General features: G+C 48.9%; 1 protein-coding gene and 1 long non-coding RNA gene across 2 annotated transcripts in view; both read right to left on the bottom strand.

Moving 5' to 3' along the window:
• The window catches only part of LOC139361221 (sterile alpha motif domain-containing protein 1-like), a gene marked incomplete at its 5' end in the record, with an annotated part of 166,327 nt that overhangs the window by 85,412 nt on the left and 53,828 nt on the right, over nucleotides 1-27,087 (bottom strand). The gene's annotated exons all lie outside the window — the stretch shown is intronic.
• LOC139361220 (uncharacterized) lies at nucleotides 195-27,057 on the bottom strand. Its single transcript, XR_011618781.1, has 3 exons — nucleotides 26,157-27,057; nucleotides 3,351-4,299; nucleotides 195-528 (listed from the first exon to the last, which is right to left on the bottom strand). It is a non-coding gene; the product is annotated as an uncharacterized lncRNA (long non-coding RNA).

Below are 27,087 nucleotides of genomic sequence, written 5' to 3'. Positions count from 1 at the left end.
CACCTAGAGACCCGGACCCAAGTGAAATCTGACCTGAAAATGGGCAAATCCTCACTTTGGCAGAGGGACAGGGACTCGGGGCCACAACTTGACCTCAGAGCAACACAAGTGCAGACACAGCACCCCAGGACACCCTCCCCACCCAAATTCAAGGAGGAAAACCAACGCCCCGCCCCCTTGCGGAAACCCCCGGCTGCTGGAGCAGACGCCTGCCGGCGTGTGCAGCCTCTGCCGTCCCACATTCTGGGCTCAGCACCTGTGCCTCATCCCTGGCACTGCTCGCCACACCCACAGGTGTGCCAGGAGGGGCAGGTCCTAAGGTCTCCACTGCACCAAAGCCTGCAAGGCAAAGGGGCAGCTCCCTCCAGCAGGAGTGCAGAAGCACACACTGCACCAGCGTCACAGCGTGAGAATTCTCCCCTCGGTCTCCGAGTCTCCAGTCTGTTGCCCGCCACGGTCTTCTGCCAACGGCGAGGCCCAAGCTGGGCGGCACATTTGGTTCTCACCATTTCCCTTGTCAAATCAATACTGCAAACATATCCGATTCATCCCTGTCACTAAAAATGAAATAATCCGCCATCTCCATTACAGATGATGCAATCAGGTTTTCATTACCGGGTTTTTGTTTTGTTTAGTTTTTTGGTTTTTTTCTATTTTGAGATGGAGTTTCTGCTCTGTCGCCCAGGGTGGAGTGCAGTGGTGCGATCTTGGCTCACTGCAACCTCTGCCTCCCGGGTACAAGTGATTCTCCTGCCTCAGCCTCCCAAGTAGCTGGGATTACAGGTGCCTGTCACCATACCCGGCTAATTTTCATATTTTCAGTACAGACGGGGTTTCACCATGTTGACCAGGCTGGTCTGGAACTCCTACCCTCAGGGGATCCACCTGCCTCCTCCTCTCAAAGTGCTGGAATTACAGGCTTAAGCCACCACGCCCAACCATTACTGGTGTAATTTCTAAGCCACTCTCTCACACCCACTCCCATTTTTTTTTTTTTTTTAAAGAACCAGCTTTATGGCTAAATTTTTCCCCAGAGAACCAGTTACCCATTTCAAGTACAAATAAGACACGGTGTTTAAAAACCAAAAATGCCAATTTGCACAGAAGTCTCCAAATACCCAGTCGATTTGAGCCTTGAGAATAACATCAAGCTGTTGGCTGAATACAACTTCCCTTTCCATCTGTCTGCCTGTGAGTTAGACACAAGGACGAAGCCACGAGCTAGGGACATAAAGGCAGGAACCACACCAAGGCAGCCGAGACTCCAAATAAAAGCTCGAAGGACCAACACAAATGCACCACACCCTGCACACCCTCCTCTCCTTCCTCTTCAGAATTTCCAGAGGATGAAACAGGGACCTCCTCAGACGTCCCACGGTGCAGGCAGCCAGAGGGGAAGGCGGCAGCAGCCTGAATGAGGTGACCAGGAAATCACATTCCACAGACACAAATTCTCCGTGTGCTTTACATCCTCTGTCTCTGAAGAACTATGCCACTCTAACAGTCGCTAGAAAACCGCTTTCAAGTATCATTTCCCATTTCAAGCAAAGAAAACAGTGGTGGGGCATGAGGGAAAAACATAGCCATGTGTTCTGAGGTATTAAATAAGGTTTTTTTCTGTTATAAACATATAATTTTACGTTCTCAGTTTTCTGTATAACTGATAGGCTTCCTAATTAGCAGACATAGTAATAAAAAGGTGAATTCCAAGTGTAAGATCGGAGGAACCGTTCACATGATTTCAGGTTCTGCTACTGTGTTTCAACTTAAGTAAATGGTTCTGTGCGTTGGCAACAAGGCCTGAGAGTCTGTGTGTGAGTCTGTGTGGCTGTAATCAGAGTTCGTGTTGGCTCCGTACCAGAGGATGTTATACTGTTACATTATCTTCTACAAAAAATCCTTAAAAAAATGAAAGCTGAATAGACATACACACCCTCCCAAAATAATCCAAATGTCCACCGATATGAAAAACAGATGAATTACGCTTTCCATCACGGAATATTCCTCAGCAGTGAAAACAAACTATAGCCACAGGTGCCAACTAGGATAAAGAAAACCTTTTAAACACGTTTAAAGTGAACTGACTAGGCGGAATTCCTCGATTACAGGCATCTGCTCCAAAAGGGTGCTGTTCTGAATCCTGTGATGTAGAATGATAGTTAGCAACCCTGTTTCGGGGCACATCTAGAAAAAAAACACAATAATGACTACACAATTTTAAATTCTTTGTAAATTATAACTATTACTATGAAAATTCTAAAAATGTGAAAATCTTCCCAACTGTTGTTGGACAAGCTTCAAAATAAATACCCTGGCATTGCTTGCCACATCCACAGGTGTGCCAAAATAAATGAAAATATAGCCCAAGTTAGTAGAATCGAAACCTGAAGATGTACGAGCCGTCCCTGCCTCGCTATCTATACATCGTGTAGAAATTTAAGAGCAGGTAGTGACACTGCAACGCAAGGCTCAAACCAACTGGGCATTTGGAAACTTCTATGCAAATTGGCATTTTCGGTTGTTAAACACGGTGTTATTTGTACTTCAAACAGGTAACTTTTTGATTCCCTTGGAAAAAATATACCCATAAACCTGGTCTAAAAAAAAAAAAATACGGGAGTGGGTATGAGAGAGAGTAGCTTAGAAATTTTAAAAGTATCAGCAGGGAGCAGTGGCTCATGCCTGTCATCCCAGCACTTTGAGAGGCAGGCCCAAGGGGCCTTTGAGGACACCGGTCTCCTCTGCTGCCTGCCTGCTGGACTGACCCCAGGACATTCACTGGGTTTCCACCCCTGTCTCATTTAACATCCCAAGGGTGGTCTTCATCCTCGTCTGGGGCTCAGCTCTGCCCCAATTTCCTAAATCTCTGCCTTCAGAGTCTGAAACACCCACGCCCAGGGTCACCTTAAGTCCACGTTTACCCAAGAGAGTCCCAATTTTATGTTTTCCCAGCATCGTCTTAGTGATAATTTATCCTGTAAATTCCAACTGCCTTCACACCTCACCCTTGCTGTCTCCCAGCAGACCCCACTCAGATGCACATGCCCCAGACCCCACACCCAGGTCTGTGCATGCTGCCCTGCTCTGCCCATGTGGAGACCACCTCCCTTTCTTGAGGAATCAGCTGGCGATCATCTCCTTGTGGAGGGCTGCCCTGACTTCCAACTCTCTCCAGCAAAGGCAGAAGCCATCCTCGGTACTTCCCCAAAACTCAGGCCAAGTATGAAGATGGCGCAGACGCTAGCTGTGCCTGGGATGCCATGGGCAGGGTCCCCAGATGCTCTGCACATGGCCCGGGGCACCGCCTGAACACAGCAAGTACTGAAGAAATAAAACTGACGTGCACTGACCTCTGATAGGGCCTCCTTCACCATCCACATCTGTCTCCCCTCTGGACAGTAAAATCCACAAGACACGGAGGGCTTGTCTCACTCATCTTCAAACTCCCAGGGTCACCCTGGTAGGTAAAGGGGACTCAAATGTCTTCTGAAGGAAGCGACTGGTTAGCTGCCAAGTTAAAGGGCCTCTGAAATTCAGAGCTCTGCATAGGAGTCCAGCACACTTCATTATGAATGACTCCAACCACGGCAGAAGTGGCCGTGGAACCAGTGCTAACCAATTCAGGGTTTGTTCACTGTTTCTCAGTTCATTATCACAACTCATTCTCACAGAGCAGCCGCGCACAGATCCTCAGACGTCTACAGAGTGGGACGATGGCGCCAAGTCACGTGAACGTCCTGTTGCAGACTGGGAGACACCGGTCAGACACGGACCCAGGCAGAGCACAGACCTCGCGTTAAATCTGCTCCATGTAAACAGCACTCCCTGACAGGCCCTTTCCTATCTGCACAGCTTCTACAAATTCAACTCTCGCACCTGACACCTAAGAATACTGCACACCCCCATGTGAACCCCCCATTTACCTCCCAAATTGACCCGGTATGGCCGAGTACAAAAAATTTCAACATAAGGGAACTGGAGGGCATGTGGGACTTTCTCGAGTCCCTGCTGCCTCCTGATGGGAAGACCCAATGCTTCACACCCCTAGTGAAGGGCGGGTCTCTTCGGCCCCCCGGCTTTGACCTGGAGCTTAAATCAGCATTAACTAATTTCACTTTCCAGGACCAACTTCAAAGGCCTGCAAAGCCAGAGAAGGGAGAGGAGATGGAACACGCCCTCACCTCAGACCTGCCGCAAGCACGCACTTCTCAGATGCGTCCCAAGGTGCACAGCGTGTCCGATGCCTGTTTCACATCCACCGACCTGCAGGTCTTCTATGCGGCATCAGCCTCCTGGGCACTGGGAACAAGAGGTATAATGGCAAGTCCCTTCTGCAGCAAAGCTGAGGCAAAGGGACCCAACGCAATGGAACTGACCTTTTTCTGACAGTCTCAAAACAGAAGGAAAATACTGTACAGCCAACTTCCCCTCACGCAGGTTTATTTACCTGTGACTCAGAAGCCATGACAGACAACTTCAGGTTCTTACCGATTCCTATTTTCCCCATCCAGGAAGCCTTTGTTTTTAATATCGTACGAACTTGCCATTTTGTAGGCCAAAAACAGCAAATATCGGCAGTTTCCTACAGTTCAACTGAATAAAATATGATCATGGCCTTTTGTGAAACCATGAAGAAAAGGTGGATATCTCAATATGTGTTTCCAGACTGGCTTTGTTCCTGAAGCGGTAACTCTGTTCACTCAGGGTTTTAGACACTGAAGAATAAACATCAATATCCCACCAAGAAAACCAAAAACATGAAATAATTTTGCATCCACCTTGGAACCTTTTTAGGACAAGGCAGGACACAAACTTTTAAAAAGCTGCAGTTGTCCCTCTGTATACACAGGGACATGGATTCCAGAACACCCCCCGAGTTTACCCAAATCTACGTATCCACAGGACTCCGCGGCCACCCTATGGAACCGCATGTAGGAAACGTCGGCCCTCCACAAAGCCAGGATTTTTCAGTAAGGGTTTGGTTGGAAAATAATTAACATAAGTGATCCTTCGAAGCTCAAAACCTATGTTGTTCAGGGTCAGCTGCATTTATTACTTGTGTCATATCTGAGGCCTGAAAGCCATCATTCTCGGTACCTTAACGTGATGGTTAACAAACTAACTGTTCTGATTAGAAAGAGGAAAAAGCTTATTTTTAAGCTGACAATGAGAGTGGATGCGGCTACGGTGAACGGAGAATAGACCTAAGCAAGCACCAAGGTTAGGGTGACTGCCTGTGCTCAGACCCATCAGGGCCTGTTCCTCCATCTCCCTCTGCTGAAAGGGATAACCGCTTCTCCCCCACGACTAAAGGGCCTTTTTTAAATACTCACACGAGAAGTGCTATGAAAAGCTGAAAGGTCACAGATAACATTTTTAAAAATAAACATTAATGTAAGCATTTAACAAGCCCATTATGATTTAAAAAAAAATGGTATTAAGTTCTTGGGTTTGGTGGCTCATGGCCGTAATCCCAGCACTTTGGGTGGCCGAGGTGGGTGCATCACCTGAGGTCAAGAGTTTAAGACCAGCCTGGCCAACATGGTGAAATCCCTTCTCTAACGAAAATACGAAAATTAGCCAGGCATCGTGGCAGACGCCTGTAGCCCCAGTTACTTGGGAGGCTGAGGGAAGAGAATCACTTGAACCTGGGAGGGAGAGTTTGCAATGAGGCAAGATCGTGCCATTGCACTTCAGCCTGGGCGTTGAGTGTGAAACTCCATCCCAAAAAGAAAAACTAAGTATAAAATTTTCCTTCCAATGAACCTATAATTCAGCCACCGAGGTATCCTATAGCTACTTATTCAGCCATGAGATACACCACAAAAGATATAGGCGAACAGGACACAGTTCTTCCCTTCAAGAAGGCTGCACCCTCAACAGAAGGGAGGCACATACTCCGAATGGAATCGGCATAGGAAACAGATGCTGCTGCAGGTGGAACTGGCTGCACAGAGCACCCACTCAGGTGTCTGAGAAACAAGGAGCCGCTGGTGCCATCACCTTCCATACCTGAGCTGGGACAGTGGGGAGCCTGTCATCACCAGGGACAAAGAGCCCCAGAACCACACAACGAGCTTACAAACTCACCGAGGCGATGACCGAGCAATGTGTGTGGGGTGATGCGAACACGCAGATGTCAGGGCCACGCGCGGCATTGGTTTTGTGCATCAACCTGAGCGTGCCCGGGGTGCCCAGATGGCTGGTTCTGCATTATTTCTGTGTGAGATGCATGTTTGTCTCCGGACTGAGTGGAGACCCATTCTCGCCGGTGTGGGGGGCACCACCCTATCCACCAAGGGCCCGAGTAAAACAGCAAGGCGGGGAAAACTGGGTTCACTCCACCTCTCTGGCTGATGGGCCAGTGACATCTGTCTTCTGCAGCCCGTGCTCCTGGGTCTCAGCTCCTCAGACCCCGGTGGGATCTGCACCCTCCGCTTCTCAAGTCTTCAAGCCACACCCTCTCAGGACTATAGCTTGCAGGCTGTGGGTCCTGGGGCTTCTTGGACTCTGTAGCCCCTGCAGCAGGCCTCGCCCTGGAGACACACGCACACCTGGCTGGCTGTCTCTCTGGAAGCCCTGACTAAAAGTCGCCCCTAAAAGTGGTCTTCAGGGTTTCTTTCTAGCCCTGAGATCCCAGCGCCCCTCCTACAATTCTAGGCGGAAAGGTGAACGGAGACCAATGGACAGAGGTGTGTGCGAGGACACGCCAGGCAGCAGCACTGGGCAGGAGGGCACTAACGCTCACTAAGCAAAGAATCAATGCTGCTTGCCACAAAAATGAGAGCAGTAAAGATTTCTTCAAACAGAAATGAGTTTGTTTCATGATTTGCTCTTAATACATAAGAAAGCATAAAAGTAGGCCTATTAACAATTACATAAGTCTTTACAGGCCCTTGAACTACTTCTGTCCCCTTGTGTTTTTATAGAAAATAAGCCTGAGGTTAAAGAGAATAACGTCACTGGCCACAGCTGGGGCCACGCGAGGACACAGCTTATACCCCTGAGGTCCCTGGGTGCCCCATATCCTTCCCTTGCTGTTTATGGAAATATGGGAGAAACCAGGAGGTCTGAGCGTGGACATGGCCGTGCTCCCAGGGGCCGAGGAAAGCACCCATCTGTCCAGTCTTCCCTCCACCCCGCGGTTTCCTCTTACTCAGACTCTTGGGCTGACGTGGCCCATGCACTCAGCAGCGCCATCATTAAACGTTTAGCTTCGCATCACGAGGGCCTCCTCTGGCCTCCTCTGACCACTCCTGAACCTGCAGTCAGCACTAGTCTGCAGGACACGCGTGGACAAAGTTGATGGATCACGTCTTCCAATGAGGAAGGTGCAGGCAAGGAGTCGGAGAGCCGGGGATGGAGCAGCACTCACCCAGGGAGGCGAAGGCCAACAGCGGCCACCACCGAGGACCTCCCTTCCCACCCTGAGGGCAGCTCACCCAGGGAAGCGAAGGCCGACACCGGCCACCACTGATGGCCTCGAGGGCTCTCCCCACCCAGAAGGCAGCTGCGATCACATTTCCCATAGCACCAAGAGACCCTGTATTGAGCACAAACCTTTCCAACCTTCGAATCAATAAGGAATCACAACACAGACATTCCCTCAATCCAAATGGCCAGCCCACAAAACAGACACGCAATTATACACATTTCCTGTGGGAAAATCAGTCAGTCCCTGGGGCCTCGCGCCAGGGGTGGGGGAGCATCATGGGGAGACGCCCCAGCCCCAGCCTGGTTCCTCCCTCTACAGCTCCTTTTCCCTCCTCTTCCCCCCGCCCCTTCCCACCCCCTCCTAGCCTCAGAGGCTCCTTCCTCAAATTCTTTCCCCTTGATGAAGTCATTCATGCCCAAAATACAAGGCAAAGTCATGGGGGCTCAAGAGAAAATCCATACCGTGGCTCGCGTTTTAGATTCTCGTAAGTTTTAGAATAACCAAGCAAGAATCTTTGGCATGTGAATGTGGTCTGAAGGCATCTGAGCACAATGCCCGGCACTGGCCCGGAGTGGATCATTGGTGTCTCGGACATCTTCGCAACTCTACACCAATTATTTTGAAACACACCAGCAGAATAGAACCATGTGAATAGCTGCTTCTTAGTTAAAAGTAGGAAAAGACTCCAAAAGCTGCCCTCAAGGAACATCCTTCCCACCAGGAGTTTTCTGCATCGGGCCCTTCAGGCACAGGCAAGGCCCCCGGGCCCAACTCCCTCATCCCTGCGTCACAAAGCAGCAAAGACGGTGGGGAATAAAGCAAATGAAGGAGTCAGTCCCGCCCAAAACGGGCTCCAGAAGCCACAGCCACTCTCCCAGTGTGGGAGCCAAGTTCAGAGACCTGGAAACACCAGCGTTCCCAGGGAGGAGGGCAGAACAATGCCATTTCCCTCTAGTTTAGGGAGACACCACCGCACGTCCTCTGGCCTTAATAGAAGAGAGACTTCACATAAATGATTTCAATGACTCCACCACACAGAGAAAGTGGGCTAAGGGCTAACACACCCATATAAATGCCTGGCAAAAACACATTAAATGAACACACAGATAAGCAGGGTTCTCCTGTTATCCACCAAATATTCAGAAACAAATCCAGTAAGCAATCTCTTTGCAATCAAAAGACCAATTCAGAGGTGCAAATTAAAAATAAACATACAACTGAACCCTTAATACACCAAGAACCAATTTCCACGGAAGTGTTATCACATCACCACCTCCCAGCTGAAGGAAGCAGCACTGGCCACTGACCAGCTGTTCACTCGTGGGTCAGTGAACGAAAGGCAGTGCTGTCCAGGACAACGATGAGATGTTAACCTGAAAAGGGCAAAATTGCAGAGGCTGGAGGGACCTTCCAGGTAACCTGGCCCCCTCAGTGGACAGAGGACCCCCGTGGGGCCACAGAGCCCAGAGCTCCAGTGTGTTCAGGGAAAGCACTCAACTGCAAACCTGATGATGTCCGAATGCCTTCTGCCCTTCTGCGTCTCTGCCCCACTAACAGGGAATCCGTGAATGCTAAGGAAATGTAACTCATTTTACAATACATGTAGATTTTTAGCAAATTAAAGATAAACAGTGACAAACTTTGAGAATTAACCAAAATATAGTTCAGTGAATGCCCAAACTCATAGCTAGTCTCCAAGAGGTGATAAGCTGTGTGTGGTGGTTAACGCCTGTAAATCCCAGCAGTTGGGGAGGCTGAGGCAGGAGAATCACTTGAGCCTAGAAGGTTGGGGTTACAGTGAGCTGTCATTGTACTACTGCACCCAGCCTGAGAAACAGAGTGAGACTGTCAAAAACAAACAAACAAAAACAAATTAAAGGAGTTCAAATGAACTCGCCCATACCCTTTAAATTTTCATTTGGGTACATGGGGTGATCTAGTTCCTTTTTCCCTTGCAATACATGAATAATCTAATAATTAAATATAATCTAAATTATATGGGAAAATTTAATTATTTTCCCATTTCATTATTCCCTATCTCAGGGAAAAAGTTAAAAGTATTCCCTATTTCAGGGAAAAAGCTAAAAATCATTTTAAACCTTCCTTCCACAAAACAGTATACTCAGTCATCTCTATCTGCTTTATCATGTGGAATTCAGCTTCACATGCTTACAATGCAGTTTTTGTTAAACAGCGTTTCTGTAGACAGGCAAGAGAAAGAAACACTTGGTCTATGTAGAAGCAGCAGAAGACACGTTTTAACAGAAAAGGGAGAAGATACCACCGTGTGAATCTGGAAATTCTGTCCTCATCTTGTCCACACACACAGAAAACACCCAAGCACGTGCCTAGTGTCCAACAGGAGCACAGAAAGGACAGGGATCCCTCCAGTTGTTTAATGACCAGCCCCACTTGTCACCGCCACATAACAAAATCCGCACGGCAACTTCAGCACGTTTCATTCACGATTCCACGGAAATCAGGCTGAAGAACATACAGATGTTTTGCCCACATTTAAAAATCCAAGTGTGGGACTCAGAAATAAAACACATTATGGGTTCACTTAACTTTTCCAAATTTTTACTTGGAGAAACCTGTAAAGTTCTTGTCAGTTACATCCTTAAGGTTTTCAATAATTTTTCAATGCAAAGATCGGGCAAGACTTGTAAAGAGGTACACACATACGGCCCAGCGCGGTGGCTCACACCTATGATCCCAGCACTTTGGGAGGCCGAAGTGGACAGATCACGAGGTCAGGAAACCGAGACCATCCTGGCTAACACGGTGAAACCCCCTCTCTACTAAAAATACAAACAATTAGCCAGGCGTGGTGGTGGGTACCTGTAGTCCCAGCTACTTGGGAGGCTGAGGCTGGAGAATTGCATGAACCCGGGAGGCAGAGCTTGCAGTGAGCTGAGATCTCACCACCGCACTCCAGCCTGGGTGACAGAGGGAAACTGTCTCAAAAAAAAAAAAAAACAAAGGAGGTACACACATATATGCCATGTTCTTCTCTCAAAGAGACGGGCCCTTTTTTAAGATTCCAGAAATAAATGTGGTTGTCACCCTGCTTTTGAGAGGATGGGCTGTGTTTTTTTTTTTCTTTTTTTTTCTTGAGACAGAGTCGCACTCTGTCGCCCAGGCTGGAGTGCAGTGGCCGGATCTCAGGTCACTGCAAGCTCCGCCTCCCGGGCTTACGCCATTCTCCTGCCTCAGCCTCCCGAGTAGCTGGGACTACAGGCGCCCGCCACCTCGCCCGGCTAAACAGACTTTCCTCTATGCACCAAGGATGCACCACGGGGGCAGTGCTGCCGCCGCCTCCCCAGTCTCTGCTCAGGGTGGGGCAAGGGGAGCTCCGTTGTCTCCCGTATACACCGTCAACAGGCCAGGTGCTCAGAAGGAGGCTTCCAGGACTCACTGTAGGCATTCGTCAGCAGGGCAGGCAGTGCCTCGTGCTGGTGGGCATCCAGCAGTAAGGGGGTCTTGCACTTCACTCCCTGGGCCCAGCCCCTGAAAGAGGGGAAAGAGACACCTGTATCGTAACTCATGTGTATTTATAGATACACAGAGACGCTGCAGTGCAAGGTGCAGAACTAGAAGGAATCATGGAAATAAGAGGGAAGACATTTGGTTACGACTGGCAGAGCCACCTCAAGCCTCAGCATTTCCTGCCGGAGCCCTCACTGACCAGACTCCTCCAGGGTCACTGCCACTGCCTTGCCCAGCTCATGACAGGGCAGACAGTGACAGAGCCTCAGAACAACCTCCCACTCTTTCCTCACCAGCCCAGGGTACGAGCTGTTCATGAGTGTCCCAAAGCCTGAATGCAGGAACACAGAGGTGACTGAGCAGAAAGGGGGACAGCCACAATGGCCGCGGGTGTGCAGATATTGCGGGGCACCCCAGCAGCCCTTTCTGTCTTAAAGAGGACGGCCACGGGTGTGCGGATGCTCCCGCGTGACCCAGCCGTCCTTTCCATCTTACAGGGGAATGGCCACGGGTGTGCAGATATTCCCAGGTGCCCCAGAGCCCTTTTCACCTTAAGGAGATTTTCACAGTCTCATATCAGTCTCCAAACTATTCAGTGAGGTTGGAGGAGTATCACTGTGGACCAACACTGATTGGCACCAAGTAAGGGCGATTTTATAACCATGTCTCAACCATGAAACAATCAGGTCTTTGGCCATCTGGTCTAAGCTTTTTCTGTAACAAAGTTGGATAATTTAGTTGAACTTTGGTTTTCCAAAGCTTGTCACAGAAACCACATCTTCCTAGGTGTGGCTCTGTGGTGTCACGTGCACACATCAGTAGCCAGGCTTGCCAAGACTCACGGCATGTTACACGTTCACCTGAGAAGGCTGCTGAATCATTGAGGGCTCTGGCGTGCTCTGAAATGAATTTGCCACTTCAGCCTACACTCTACTCCCTTGCTTGGTTAAAGAAACCCAAAAAGCAGAATTTGTTTTGGCCAATCGCCTGCTGACCCAACTGCAGAGGTTTTAATTAGAGTACTTTCATTGCATCATAGAAAGCAAAGTCATATAGATCAACTCATTATTACCACTCCAAAGGTTTAGTAAATCTCCAGATAATCAGGCAAACATTTTAAGAAGCTACATTAAGGTTTACAATACTCAAAATTTAAAACTACATCCATGCTTCAAAAAACCACCATTCCCATTTTAGATGGCCAAATGCATATGAGAAAGAAAGAAACGTGCTGAGCGCATTTTTTGGGTAATCTTATGGAGAAACTGCCACTTTAAAAATGGCTCTAGTTCCTGGCTCCAGATGGGTGTGGTGGGTTGCCTCACTCAATTTCAACTCCACCTGAAGCTGGGACACTAGAAATCCATTCCCACACTCCAGGGCACCAGAAATCCCACTTCTGGAAACAGCCAGGAATGCAGACCTGTAGCAGAGAATTCTTTCCTGCCCACCCTAACTGTCCTCCGTGGAAGGCGACAGTCAAAGACAAGTCCACCCCCCTAGTCGCAACTGCACCACGAAGAACCATTTCAAGGTGGGAAGTGATTGATCAGTGGGAACAGGCAGTTTAGCTAATCACTTATAAGGCTGAGAAGTGGGGTTTGAAGGCCTGTATCTGGTCTTGTCCTCGGTAAATGGTCATCCGCCAGTCAGCCTAAGCCACATGGGAAGGGGCTTCTTGCAGTAAAAGTGGGGGCGCAGTTGTGGGGAGGGGGAATGTCTTAACAATCACTGTTTTACAGGATCACAGGGCTCAGGCAATGTTCAGTATTGTCACACACCAAGGTTTTTACAGTCTGAAGAAAACTACAGTCCTAAGGTGTCAGTTCTCAAAGCCCTTAAGTTCCTCCTGCAAAGATTCCCAGAGTCTCCACTTCTTGCACCGAACCCCAACTTGCACAGGCACCTGCGTCTTCCTCCTGCAGCAAATGCAGATAAGAAGCTGTGGCTCTGCTGCAGTAATGATGCCATGCAGCCCTAACACCACAGCAGAGCAATGGCTCTGGCCTGAATGTCCCCAAAACCTCATGCTGAAACCATCTCCGACGGGATACATTAAGAGGTGGGGCCTTTGGGAAGTCCTGCTCTCAGGACTGGGGTTGGTGTCCTTGTTGGGAGGCCTAGAGGAGCCCTCCTGCTCCTCCACCACGTGAGTTCTGACGAGACGACCGCTGCCACGCAACACCTGTTGAGATGCTGCCGTCTGTGAGCCACAGGCCCTGGGGCACCAGATGTGCAGGTGCCTTGACCTTGGACTGCCTTGACCTTGGACTTTCCAGCTTCCAGAGCTGTGAGCAATAAATGTCTCTTTACAAATCACCCAATCGACAGCAGCCGGACAGAGACAGTAATGTCACAACATGAGTCACTTTCTCAGTGGGCCAGAGGACTCCCCATGAGCCACCACTGTAAAGCAAGAACTCCCTGGAGGATGGAAAGGGGGTCACAAGGAATTCTACCCAGCACCAGGGTGTCTGTCCTTTCTTGCAGGAAGACAGCTGAGCCATGGCAGGAAACTACAGGGTGGGTGGGGCTGGACAGTAATGTGTCACCTGCTCATCTAAGCCTCAGTCTCCTGCCTCTCATCACGACAGTGGGGGTAACACCCCCTCACCTGAGCTGTTGGGGGAGGTAAGAGTGCTGGGTGGTTAACAATTGTTAGTTCCACAGAAATAAGGCAAAGAATCTGCCCCATGTCTTATAAAACCAAATCAGCCCAGGAATTCCACATCACTACTAATTTGCATGGGAAAATGCCAGATTCTCCTAAGTTCTGGCATGTCATTTGTATTAATAAAGTTTGCAGAGTTTTCACATACTAAGTATATAAAACAGGAAAATAAATCATGCAATTTGGAGGCTGAAGCAGGAGACTCACTTGAGCACAGGCGGCGGAGGTTGCAGTGAGCCGAGGCCTCGCCACTGTACTCCAGTCTAGGTGACAGAACGAGACTCCATCTCAAAAAATAAAAAAAAAAAAAGATTTTGCTGCTTCATACTAGTAAAGTGGGCAGACTCTACATGCCAACTCTTATTCAAAGGTCGCCTAACACTGACTCAGGAACTCTGGCCCTGATGTGCTTGGAGTTTTAATCCTAACAGTGTTAAAGACCACTCCCCCAGGAGCTCTGAACAAGTACTCCAGGTATACGCTGAACAAGACCACACACTCTGACCGAAATCTAACTTCCCAGACCCAAACTACAGAACCACAGAAGACGCTGCTTCTGTCCAACTTTGTGTTCTGCCATCGTTTGTGTCCATTATTTCCTACAAACCATCTCATTAGAATTTAGGGCACACAAAAGGCCAATACAACAGGGTTACTTTTCAAAGGTTTGGAGGTGAAGAACAGATACAATGCATTAGCTTCCTATTGCTGCTGCAACAAACTACCACAAATGCAAACCTCCTCTCAGCCCTGGAAGTCAGGAGTCCCAGGGCTGAAGTCAAGGGGTCAGTAGCTTGTATTCCTGCCTGGAGTCTCCCAATTCATAGAAGCCACCATGCAGCTTGGCTCACAGCCCCACACCCCTCCTACCACTGCCCCGGCCTCAGCCCTGCACCCCTCCGGACCCTGCCCCTGCCCCACACTCGCCCTCACCCCCACAGCCCTCTGGCCTCTATCTCGTCCTCAGGTCTCCTCCTCTGAGGCAGACCCTCGTACTGCCTTCTCAAAAGGCACATGTGAAGACACTGGACCCACCTGGACAACCCAGGGTCCTCCCCCATCTCACTGTCCGTTACACTCACATCTGCAAAGCCTCTTTTGCCATGGAAACTTCATTATACTAACAATCATTTAACAAGTCCATTCTAATGATGTGAAAATTGGCATTGTTTTCCTCCTAATGAACAGATCAGTCACCCTTGTAACCTATAAATATTTGACTATTAAATATACAATACTGTAGGAGACAGAGATGAGGAAGACGGTTCCTCCCTGAAAGACGACTCGACCCTAGACAGAGGGATAAACATTCTGAAGAGAATCAACATAACTCAACATTTGAGTCGGAGAGGTCAAGCAATAAGACGTTCAAAGAAGCAACCAGAAAGTATGTACTGTGCCTGTAGTTCACATCTGCGCCTGGCGTCATGAGCACGAGCATGCGGACACGCACACAGGGCCCAAGTGTAAGATCAAATATAAGGAGCTTTCCACTGTAGTATTTAACTAGATCTTATGACAAAATAGCCTCCTGATTTTTATCCAAAAAGTTCTCTGTAATTAAGGAAATTAATTTTCCCCTAAAAGGCATTTCTCTAGCTATCATTCCATATAAACTAAATGGGCATATTAAAGAAAAAAGACAAATGTTTGACTTCGGGGGTTTGCCTACGACTTGAATAAGCATGATTTTCTTCTGGCCAAGCAGGGAGCAGCTGGACCAGACTGGAGGGAAGGAAGAACAAATTTCCACTCTGACCTCAGTTGGGCACCAGAGTCTTCCCTGTCAGAATGTGGGTGTGGTGCTTCCCACACACCAGCCTCTGAGGAAACTCAGCCCAAGGGTGTGGGAAAAGGCTGTCTACTTCTGAAAAATCTACAAAGTGCAGACACATCAAAAGCTTCAGAAGACTGTAAGCGGCCAAGGGGACCACTACACCCTTGGAGTTTACAGAAAATGGTCAGCATCACACGTGCCTGAGGTCCAGGGTCAGCTCCCGGCTGCCGCGACGCCGTGAACGCAGCCCTGGCTTCCCCTCTGATGCAGAGAGCTGGTCACTCTGCCGGCAGCACTCAGAGCTCAGAACATTCTAGAGGAAAGCAACGTGTTCCTTTGAAAATGGGGAACCGGGGCAGCACAACTGAAGCTCTACGACTGTCTCAACTACTGGGTTTCGCGGTAGCATTAGGAAATCGTGAGAATCCAAATCTCAATTTCATACAGATTCCAGATTCACTGCAGGTTCCAGAATTTCCTGAGACATTCTTCCAGTTTATCACTCAGGATTCCCTTGCCAAAGCTAATAAAGTCTACATTCCTTATGGAAAACCCACCATAAGCACCACCACAAATAAGATCAACTGACTGACGCCCGCCCTTCGCACCAAACACAGAAACTGTTACTCACACAAGACTGTGCTGGAGGCAACTCTCAGCTGAAGCCGAATCCGTGAGACTTCATTATCCCCCATTTTGGATCGAGTGTGAAGACTGTCAGCAAACCAGGGCCCCAGTGTGAAGCAGAGAACAGATCCTCTGATGCCTGCCTGAACATTTCCTTCCCACCTCTGTCTTGGATATTGAACACCCTCAGAGCTACTGAGTCACCCACATTTGCAGGTCATTTATCCAGCCACCAGGATAACACAATTATGCGATAAAAATGCCTTCTCAGGGCTTTGTCATACTCAACAAAGAAGCTCAGAAGGCTAGGTAAGCGCAAGAAAGGGGGAAGCGTCCTCCAGACAGACAAAAACCAAGGAAAACCGTGCAGAGACTCGAGAGAGAGAGAGCAGAAACACAGCCCGCTGTAGCCTTTCAGGTCCTGCTGGCCGCAGCCCTGCGTTAGGTGGCACCATTTCCACAGATGCATCCTGCTGGGCCCACTTGAAAGGTCCCGCTTGCGAGACACTCACCCCCACTTCCAGCTCCTGCAAGACCCGCTGCAGCCCCACTCCATCCTGGGGGCCGACTGTGCAAGTCTTCCCGGCGAGACCCCTCAGAGCCTACTCAGTGTCTGAGACTGGGAAGCACCAAGGATCCAGAAAGGCACAATCCCGTTCTCCTCGTGCTGCTTTCTGGGTTCCAAGTTGTCTAACGAGTCCTGCATAAACCACGGGCTGGGGAGCCAGCCAGGGCCCAGCAGCACCCAGCTCATGCGCTCCACTCACCCCACAGAGGCCCCAGCACGCTCTGTCCGCGGGGCAAGACACCAGAAACAGCCACAGTTCAGGGTTCTGCCACCCGCCCCGCTGCCGTCATTACCTCCTGGGATCTGAATTCTCATTGGTTGGAAAGGTGATCCCACAGCTCCGCTGCCTTAATTACCTGCTGGGATCTGAAATTGTATTGGTTGGAAAGGGGATCTCATTGCTCAAGCACTCCCTGCTGCCTCCTTGCAAACAACATAAAAAATCCAAAACCCCTTGTAAAGAACGTTTACTATAACCTCAAAACAAGACACATCCCGAGACCAAGGAAGATACACACGCACATCTGACAGCTGGTGGACGTCAGTGACCGACGCCACGGCTTCCGTGTGGCGTGTGAAGCAGGAGGCCTGTCACGGTGACTCAGGCTGGGGTCTGAATGGGGGTCTTCCAAGCAACTAGGCAACCAGGACGCACACCCCAAAACCCAAGTCCCCGCACTCATGTACCTGGCAGAAATGCTGCGTGGCCATCGACACCAGTTGTGAACCAAGACCGATCTGTGTCCTGTGGCCCTCACAACGTCCGTACATGCCTGGGCCCAGCAGAGGCCCGCACGGCACCCTGCTCGCCTCCAGTGGGGCTCTCTCCTGCCAAAGGGGATGGCCCTGAAGTCCATTGAGATTTCCAAAGCTCTACAAAGTCGTGCTTCCTCCTGCTTGTTCAGAAGGCCTAAAGCCCTGAAGACACCAGTGAGAATTGACCTAGCCTCTTAAGGCAGCTCAAATACCTAAACACAGGAACGCTGGACCTCTCTGCCCTCGAGAGCAGCCGATAACACACTGGGCTAAGCAGAAGGTACAGATGTCACATCCAGAAGCCAGTGGCGCTCAAGATTGCATTCCAGGAGCCGCCCATGTGAGTCCCTCCAAGGCTTCCAAGTCCCACTTGATTGTTTTCATCGTATCTCTATAACATCAGAGACATTATATCTCACGGTATCTATGAGATCGTCTCCACTTTTATGAGCACATATGCTCCCTGACTTACCATGGGATGAAACTGTTCCAATAAACCCAGCGTAAGCTGAAAATATCCTAAATAGAAAGTGCATTTGACATCATAGTTTCAACTTACAACGGGTTCATCCAGAGGCAGCCCATCTTGGGCCAAACAATGCACTGAGTGTGACTAGTTCACACCATCACAAGGTTGAAAAAAAAAATCAGATATGTAACAATTGGGAGCCAGGGACCATCTGTATTGGGGCTCCTGTCTTCAGAGACAACAGAAACCTCTTCTTAGACAAGAATCACAATTTATAATCCTCAAAATGTTAAACTTAGTTTAACAATCTAGACGTTCAAACAAAGCCAAAGTAGGCCCACAAGGCCGTTTGTGCCCTTCACTAAGACGCACGACTCTGTAATAACCCTCACCACAGCCCCTCAGGGTGGGTCCCAGAGGCAGTTGAGGCTTGTGGCTACGGACACTAACGAAACCAAAATCAGAGTACGCAGGTGCAGTCAAGTCATATGACTTCTCCACTAGCATATGCACAAATGTTCATCAGCAAATCTCATCTTCGCTTTACCTCCCTCCCATGACCTAAAAAGGAGTCCACCACACACACACCTCACTTCAAAAACATAATTAGTACTTGCATTCAATTCTGAGCATTCGGAATAGACCTAATGGGTGATTAAATCTCTCCTCCAACCCATTGCTTAGTCTTCTTAGAGGATGAAGGATTTTGCATAACACAAGTCAACATATAAAACATCTGCTATAGAAACAGACTTTCAAGTGGTCCTCATTAGAGTGATTCAACTAATATACAAAGGACCCAACACACAGCACAGTGTATATTAGAAGAATGATTAATTTGTTCCCCTAAAAATCCTAATATCTACACAGAAAAAATACCCAATACACATTTTATCATTCTTTACCAGTATAGTCATACAAAGGAGTATCACAAAAGCAAAAGAACACATTTGGTTTGACTCACAGTTCTAAGTTTAATATAAAATTGCTAAAACCACCAAGACAAACATGACTATGAAATATTTAACGATCTTCACCTAAATTCAAGTCACCATTCAACCACCAATACCTCTGCTCTCCTTACGGGAACTTTCCAAAAGTAAATTCTGGAATTAACAGGACAAAATTTTCTGGTGATAGAAATTAGGAAGAAATTGGTTGAAGGCCGTTCCTTGGCTGTCAAACTTTTTCTCAATAATATTTTGTAAAATAAAAGCGTCAAACAGATCTTTACATTAACTTACAATCTATCAAGCAATACTGGAGCAAGCTTTAAATATTAGCCACATTCTGTCAGGGCTGACTAACATTAAATCAGTATCAGTCTCATGTCTTGTAGGATCCACAGCTCATCTTCTTAAAACCACTTAAGATTTCATAATTAACTCAATTAAACAATGTAAGTCATCTCCTTGATCTTTGACATGAAGGGGTCATTTTCCCCCAAAGTAGTACCTCTTTCCTTGACATGATTTAATCTGTGGTTAGAGTATTTAAGAGGATTTCTTTCCTTCTTAGAAAATAAAATATACACCTTTCCAATATGAAAAAACTCTAACTGATAATGCCATAGCTTACCCAGGTCAAAAGCATTTTTTTTTTTTTTTTTTTTTTTTTTTTTTTTTTTTTGAGACGGAGTCTCGCTCTGTCGCCCAGCTCAGGCTGGAGTGCAGTGGCGCGATCTCGGCTCACTGCAAGCTCCGCCTCCCGGGTTCACGCCATTCTCCTGCCTCAGCCTCCCGAGTAGCTGGGACTACAGGTGCCCACAACCGCGCCCGGTTAATTTTTTGTATTTTTAGTAGAGACAGGGTTTCACCGTGGTCTCGATCTCCTGACCTTGTGATCCGCCCGCCTCGGCCTCCCAAAGTGCTGGGATTACAGGCGTGAGCCACCGCGTGTTAAAAAAAGAACCTAACTGCATCTTTGGACCTTATGTGAGGTAGTGTCCAGGGTCACTGGGACCCCTACTTGGCCAGTGTAGCTGGGTACCAATTAAAGACAGAAACCCAAGCATTCACTCAAAGCCCCTTCCCAGCTGTTCATCCTAGTGGAAGAAGCCATGAGTACAAACGAATGCGGCATTCTACGGAGGGCTTTGGGGATAGGCTGCTTGAGAACATCAAAGTGGCTCACGTCCCCCGAGTATAAAGCCAGTGACTGCTCTCAGCTTCCATCCACAGTAGCCAAAGTCTGGAATCACCTGAGTGCCCGTCAACAGGGGATGAAGGGAACGTGGCCCGAACACACACAGGAGCAATACTCCACCACACAGCGGAGAGCCCTGTCATCCGCGGCAGCATGGATGGAGTTGGAGGACATTACGTTAAGCAAACGAGTCAAGCAAGGAAACGGCGCATAAGCAGGAGCTGAGAGCAGATCTCATGGAGGCCAAAAGTAGGTGGTCAACAGGGCCCAGCAGAGCCCACTCATAAGCAGGATGGGCAGAGGCTGGTAATGTGCACAAACACACAGCCTAATGGGAACACGAGACCTACTATTGATAAATCAGCAGGGGGATGGCAGTGGGTCATCTACTGTGTATTTCAAAACAGCTAGGAGAGAATAACTTAACATAACCAGCACAAGGAAAAGAAACTATTTAAAGTGAAAGACATCCCAAGTACACAGATTTCATCAATATAGGGGTGAATCAAGGTATCACATGCACTCTGAAAATATGTACGTATATTATGTATCAACAGAAACAAAAACCAATGACAGAACCATTTGCGAAGCACGTGCAGGAGAAGAATGGGAAGCCTGACATGGTGTGGCTGTGTGTCCCCACCCAAATCTCATGCTGAACTCTAACCCTATGTTGGAGGTGAGCCCTGGTGGGAGGTGATTGACTCATGGGGGTGGTTTCTAATGGTTTAGCACAATCCCCCAAGCGCTGTCCTCATGATAGTTCTCCTGAGATCTGGTTGTTTGGAGGTGCATGGCACCTTCCCATTCACTCTCTCTCCCCTTCCAGCCATGTGAAGACATGCCGGCCTCCCCTTCACCTTCCACTCTGATTGTAAGTTTCCCCAGATGTAGAAGCCTGTACAACCCACAGAACTGTATGCCGATTAAACATTTTTTTTCCTTATTACCCAGCCTCAGATAGTTCTTTATAGCAGTGGAACAACAGTACAGTCCTCAGGACCAGCAATGTTTTCCTTCTACCCAGCGGCCAACAAGGTCCTACACCGTAGCTGGTTTTCCAAAGCTTTGCCAGAATGCTGAAGCTGTTTTGGGGATACTAACTTTCCCCATCTCTGGCAAACCAGATGGGGCATCCTATTTGGCTCTTACCACCTTTCTCAGAGAAACCCCACCTCTGAAACAGCCTCCACCAGGGGCCTCCTTCAGCAGCAACAAAGCTGAGTGTTCCTTGCACTTCCCTTCTTCTGAACAAGTAAACATCTTAAGCTTGTTTTTCCATCTTCCCAGCTCATTGAAAAAAATATCTTATGCTTTCTATTTTCCTAACACACACACATGGAAGAGAAGTGCCGTGAGGGCAGGGGCTCTTGTTTTCCCGGATCTGAGCCTGGCCCTCAAACACTAGCCGAATACTAACACGATATCCAGAGGCAGAAATGCAAATATCCATATGACTTCAAATACCCTAAGGACCTAACAGGCCGAGTGGCCCATGTAACTATGGTGTGCTGGGCCATTCAACTGGTGTCCAAATCCCTGTCCAAGTGAGCTCTTTAATTTCGAGACTTTTCAGACAGCTGTTTTGTTGTTGTTGTTCTGTTTTGTTTTTATTAAAGGGATATGTTACAATTATAATCAAGAATATCCCAGGCCGAGTGTGGTGGCTCTTGCCTGTAATCCCAGCACTTTGGGAGGCCAAGGTGAGCGAATCACCTGAGGTCAGGAGTTCAAGACCAGCCTGGCCAACATGTTGAAACCCCGTCTCTACTAATACAAAAATGAACCAGCCATGGTGGCAGGCACTTATAATCCCAGCTACTCAGGAGGCTGAGGCAGGAGAATGGCGTGAACCAAGAGGTGAGGCTGCAGTGAGCCAAGATCGTGCCACTGCATTGCAGCCTGGGCAACACAGCAAGACTGTCTCAAAAAAATAAAAATAAACCAATACTCCCAGTTAGTTCTTCACCAATGTCAGATACATCAGTTTCAAGAAAAATATGAAAGCATGTTTTTATATTTCAGTGGTGAATTTAACCATATCTTTTAACCATACCTTTTAAGAAGATATGAAGATAGAACTTCCTCAAGGATTGGGGGAGAGAAAAGCAGTTAAGAAAATCTTAAAACCTCAGGAGAAAAACAAGTATGGGTTAAGACCTCAAGGCAAAACTTTTTCTTTGCACTTTGATTTCAAAAGAACAGAGATGCCCAAATTATGAACTCTCCCATCTGCATTTTATATTCGTCTGTGTCCTTTGAAAGGCTGGAGATGGGATCCCAGGTATTTACTTGGGATGCCAGAAGAGATGCAGCTTCACACCCCCGACCTCCATGGTTTGCTTAGCCCCTTCACCAGTGGATCTCACCAACAGATGACACATCCACGCCTCATCCATGGCAGCACAGAAAACCACTTGGAAGACAGCCACTCCCACCAAGCTTCCTGACTTTGGTGTTTAAAATCTGCATCATTTAAAATCTGCATCTCATACGTGAGATTACACTCCTCCGAACAACGACATTGCCACTGTCATTTCACCCAAAAGGGCTTTAGGAAGTGACACGCGGTCCAGACGCCAGAGGTCACCGGCCGCCTTACTCTAGCCTAATTCCTTTGTGCCTGTATGGAGGCTTCACAGATACAGCCCATTAATGACTGTATGAGAAGCTCAGGGCATAGACGAACTCAGTGCTGAATTTTTTCCATTTATCACCCTTTGTTTTGTCCAGAAGACAGCTGAGAAAGGCGGGGGCAGATCATCTCCTCGAGTGTAATGACTCTAGCCACTTCTCTTCACCCCAGGTCACCACTCAGTCAACACCCTTTTGAGAAACCAAAGCAATTCTGTTCCCTTCACTCTGGGTTCCAAGCACTAAATTCCTCCGTTTTATCAATTAGATTATCAAGCAGCCGTTTGTAATCTGGACTGCAATCTGATACGAAATTTAAAGCTAATTTAAGTTGCGGTAATAGCTCCTATTCACATTATAGATAAGGCATGAATGAAAACTTTAATCTGTTCATAGGACCAACTTTGTAAACAAACCAATTATTCAAGCAATGATTGTCTTCAGTTAGATGCAAATTACTTTGCTCATAAAAGATTTTCCAGTAGGAATTTTTAAATCCATGGTCTGTCTTTTCTGAGCCTGTTTCTGCACCTTCCCCTGAGTGCACAGCAGGACTTCTCAGGGCATCCCATCAGCAGCCCCACTGAAGAGAATAAGCCCGCAGCCCCCAGCCCCCAGCCCAGGAATCAAGTCCGAGCCCCAGCAGCCCCTCGTCCAGCCGGGGCTTCCTCACCAGCACAGCACCCAGAGGTCTTCCAGGTTTAATGCCAGGTGTGCGTGGAAAGTAGAGTGCTGGAAGGAACACAATAGACATTCAACAATGCAAATTCCCCCCTGGAACAGCTCAGCAGCCCTCTGTACCTTCCCCAAAGTACCCATGCTAGGCAGGCGTAGAGTCCAAGGGGGGTGCCTAGGAATCGGCATTTAACATTATTCTGATGAATAAAAGTTTGAGAGGTCGGTCAGCGAGAGGCTGTCGTGGCCTCCACTCATTTGCAGGCTCTGAAGAGACACAGATTCAGGTAACAGGCCAGACAGGACAGGACAAGGATGAGGAGGTGGAGGGCAAATTCCACGGACAACCATCCGCCCCGTCATCCCCACTGAGACTCCGTGATTTAAAGAGAGGCAAAGCCAGGGAGAAAAGATGCCCGCACCACACGAGCGACTGAGATTTCACCTAAAGCACGCAGCATGTGGCTGAGGGCCAAGGTTGGGCAAGCCAGGAGCACAGAACGGGGTTCACTGGCCCAGAGGTGTCTCCCACACCCACACCCCGTGCAGACCTCCCAAGCACTGCCTGTGTCTCCTGCCTGGTTTAGTTCCTCCCCGCCTTCTACTGTGTTGGTTTCTCAGCCGCCACCCACCACCACACAACCCTCTCTACAAGCTTGGTGGACTGAAAAGAGCGGGGGCGGGTAAGATCTGGGCTCTGGGGCCAACGTCCTGCCTGAGACATTAGTTCCAACCCACCTAGCTGTGATGTGAGCCCCCGAGATTTCTCAAATGTGAGATGGGAAGGTAACTGAACCCACTCACCAGGACGGCTGTGCAGACTGAGATTACATATAGCCACACCTCGGCATCCACCACACGTGGGACCCCAGTCGTGTTGCCCCTGATGGGAATCCCTCTATCTATGCCCCTTCTGCTACCACAGCCAACTCCCAGCAGTAGCTGTGGAGGGTGCCTCCTCTATTCCCACTCCACTCACCTCCCATCGCTCCACGCAGTGACCTGCCACGCAGCGGCCACCAGCAAATCCGGCCCCACTAGATAACCGACCACCAGCCCCCCCTCACTTTGGGGCGTCTTCCACTTGCAGTTCCGAAGCAGGCCGAGAAACCGCCCTCAAGGGCAGTCACCTGTTCCTTAGTGCATGTAATGACATGCCACACAGGACCACCAGCAAACCCAGCTCCACCATCCAGGCTCCTGTGGATTAACCAAACCCCCACCCCCCACCTTGGAGCGTCTTCCACTTGCGGTTCTGAAGGGGGCCGAGAAACCGCTCTCAAGGGCACTCACCTGTTTCTTATTGCACGTAATGACCTGCCAAGCAGGGCCACCAGCAAACCCAGCTTCACCGTCCAGGTTCTGGTGGGTAACTGCCCCCGTCCCCCGCTTCCTCCTGGGGTGTCTGGGAGGCTCAGAAACCGCCCTCCACGGGCACTCATCTGTTCCTTATTGCACTAATACCTCATTTACAGAAATCCACTTTGACTTTCCAGCACTGCACTTGTGACAATTTAGCAATCCTGCTTGCAAGCTACAAGAGCTTGAGGTCACGTCAACCTCACCAGTATCCCAGAGACCCAGCACTATCCCACTGTGTTTAAAATTCCAAAATACTCCTGCAAAATGCTACTGGCATTTGCTTTGCACATAAAATGTTAAAAACCTTCAAGTGAAACAAATATCTTCAACAGTTTGATACAGCGACATGTGAGTTACACATCTGCCAAGTTGTAAAGCCTCATGCATTTATAACATTTTATGTACGGTGAAATGGTTCATTAATATAAATTATGAGAATCTCTAAGAAACAGGTTTTTTCTGGCATTAGATGACCAAAGGAAAACTGGGTTCTGGCTGGCTTGCGGGCCTGTAGAGACAGACAGATCTGCTGACACAACCAAGCTCCTTCCCACTGATGTGGCCTCATCCCAGGCCCCTCACCCGGATGCCTGCAGGCCCCTGGAGGAGCAAGCTGACCTGTCCACATTTCTCAAATGCACAGCTGTTGCTCACACTGCAGATAGAGTTCAAGGCACGAGCAGGCCGCCACGCTAAAAATACCACGCAGCGTCCACGCCAGGTGACGGTGGTTTTCACTCCATCCCAAAGCCCCAGGTATGAGTTTACAGCCATGATTACCACATGGATTTTTAGACCCTCAAGACATACTTTGTTTCCTTTTATGCAACAAAGTTAAAAGACTATCACTCAGATATAGGCTCTGAAACTGTGGAATAATTGTTTGGGAACAGAGCCTCTGCCAGATCAGGATTAGCACTTGGGACAACACCCCGTGACCTCGGTCCAAACCCATCCAGACCAGAAGCCTCCCGCACTGTAATTTCTGTGGATTTCTGTAAACAAGGTATTACTGCAATAAGGAATAGATGAGTGCCCTTGGAGGGCAGTTTCTGAGCCTCCCAACCACACGGCCACGTTCAGGCTGAAGCCGCACCACCTCCAGAAACACTGTCCCTCGCCGAGATGTGCCTGGCTTCTCCCTTTTTCCAAAACTTAACAAAACCTGAAAAGGACAGGTCTGTGTAGAAAAACACAAACTACTTGCGATTCCTCTTCCCAGTTCAGGCTGTAGGAAGCTCGTCTCGGCCCTCACCGTGTTCTGACTGTGGCTTGGTTCCCGTAAGAAATAAAGTCAGAATTCTAGTCCCTGTCTCCTGGGCAGTGTGGCAGGCATACATACCTTCAGTTATATGAGGAAAGGCGTGGCGAGCCCCCTTCCTTCAGTAAAACTGCAGAGTTCCCAGAACCCCGATGCCATCCCCCTCACACCACTGTGAACACCTGGACAGAGCACATTTCAATGCGTGCACCTTTGTGGGCTAGTTTTCTATTTCTCCACTAAATCACCCCAAATTTAGCGCCCTAAACACTGACTTATTTTCTCACATTTCTGGAAGCTGGAGTCCAAAACAGGTCCCACCATCTAACGTCGAAGTGGCGGCAGGGCTGGCTCTGGGGAAGCGACCGTCTCCTTGCCTCCCGCAGCCTCTAGAGGCTTCTGCATCCCCTGGTCCATATGGCACCCCCTGTCTTCAGGACCCACAGCGGCTCTGACGGCCCCTCAACTGGAAGACGCAGAAACGTCAGGAGACCGGGATCTAGTGCTAGGGCCAAGCCTCCCCACCCTCCCAGCTCCTCACACACTCCCGTGTGAGCTAATATAGATTCCACTTTAACTAGTGTCACCTGTGTAAGGGGTAAGTGCCCAGCTGTGAACTGGTTAACCTCGCCCACACAAACCCCGAGAATAAACTCACAGGCCATGGACCACTCCACAAGCAATAAGTGACCACCTGCTCAGGGACCTCCATGCCCCAGCAGAGCCCTCCGGTACCTCCTTGTGAGCTCAGACTGGCGGCAGGGGTCTGCAGCGCCACAGGGCCCTGGATAAAAAAGACAGCTCCCATGTCGGGAGGCACCCGCCCGCGGTTGGGTTCCCAGTACTTTAATTGCCCAGGTGGACAAGCCGCGCTGCATGCAACCCCATCACCAGAATAACGGCTGCACGTGGCGAGTGCACGGGTGGCCACCACTCAGCCCAGCTGGCCGCGCTAAGCACATCACCACCGTGACGCCCAATCAGACTCAACTGCTGGAACAGTCCCGGCATCGGCCCCCAACAACATTCTGGATCACAATTCAGAGTAGTGATTGCGATCAGGGCCACACGTGGCTGAATGTTTTTACAGGAGGACGCCACAGCTGGACTGACGCCACAGCTGGATCTGGCTGGACTGAGAGCATTTCCCACTGGACATTCTTACAACACCATTTTATTTGCGCTTTATTAAACTTCTATGGGTTTTTTCTGCTTATC

This window comes from Macaca nemestrina, unplaced genomic scaffold, assembly GCF_043159975.1.
Source record: "Macaca nemestrina isolate mMacNem1 unplaced genomic scaffold, mMacNem.hap1 Scaffold_106, whole genome shotgun sequence".
NCBI classification, from domain to species: domain Eukaryota; kingdom Metazoa; phylum Chordata; class Mammalia; order Primates; family Cercopithecidae; genus Macaca; species Macaca nemestrina.
This window is presented reverse-complemented; position numbering and strand designations above follow the sequence as displayed.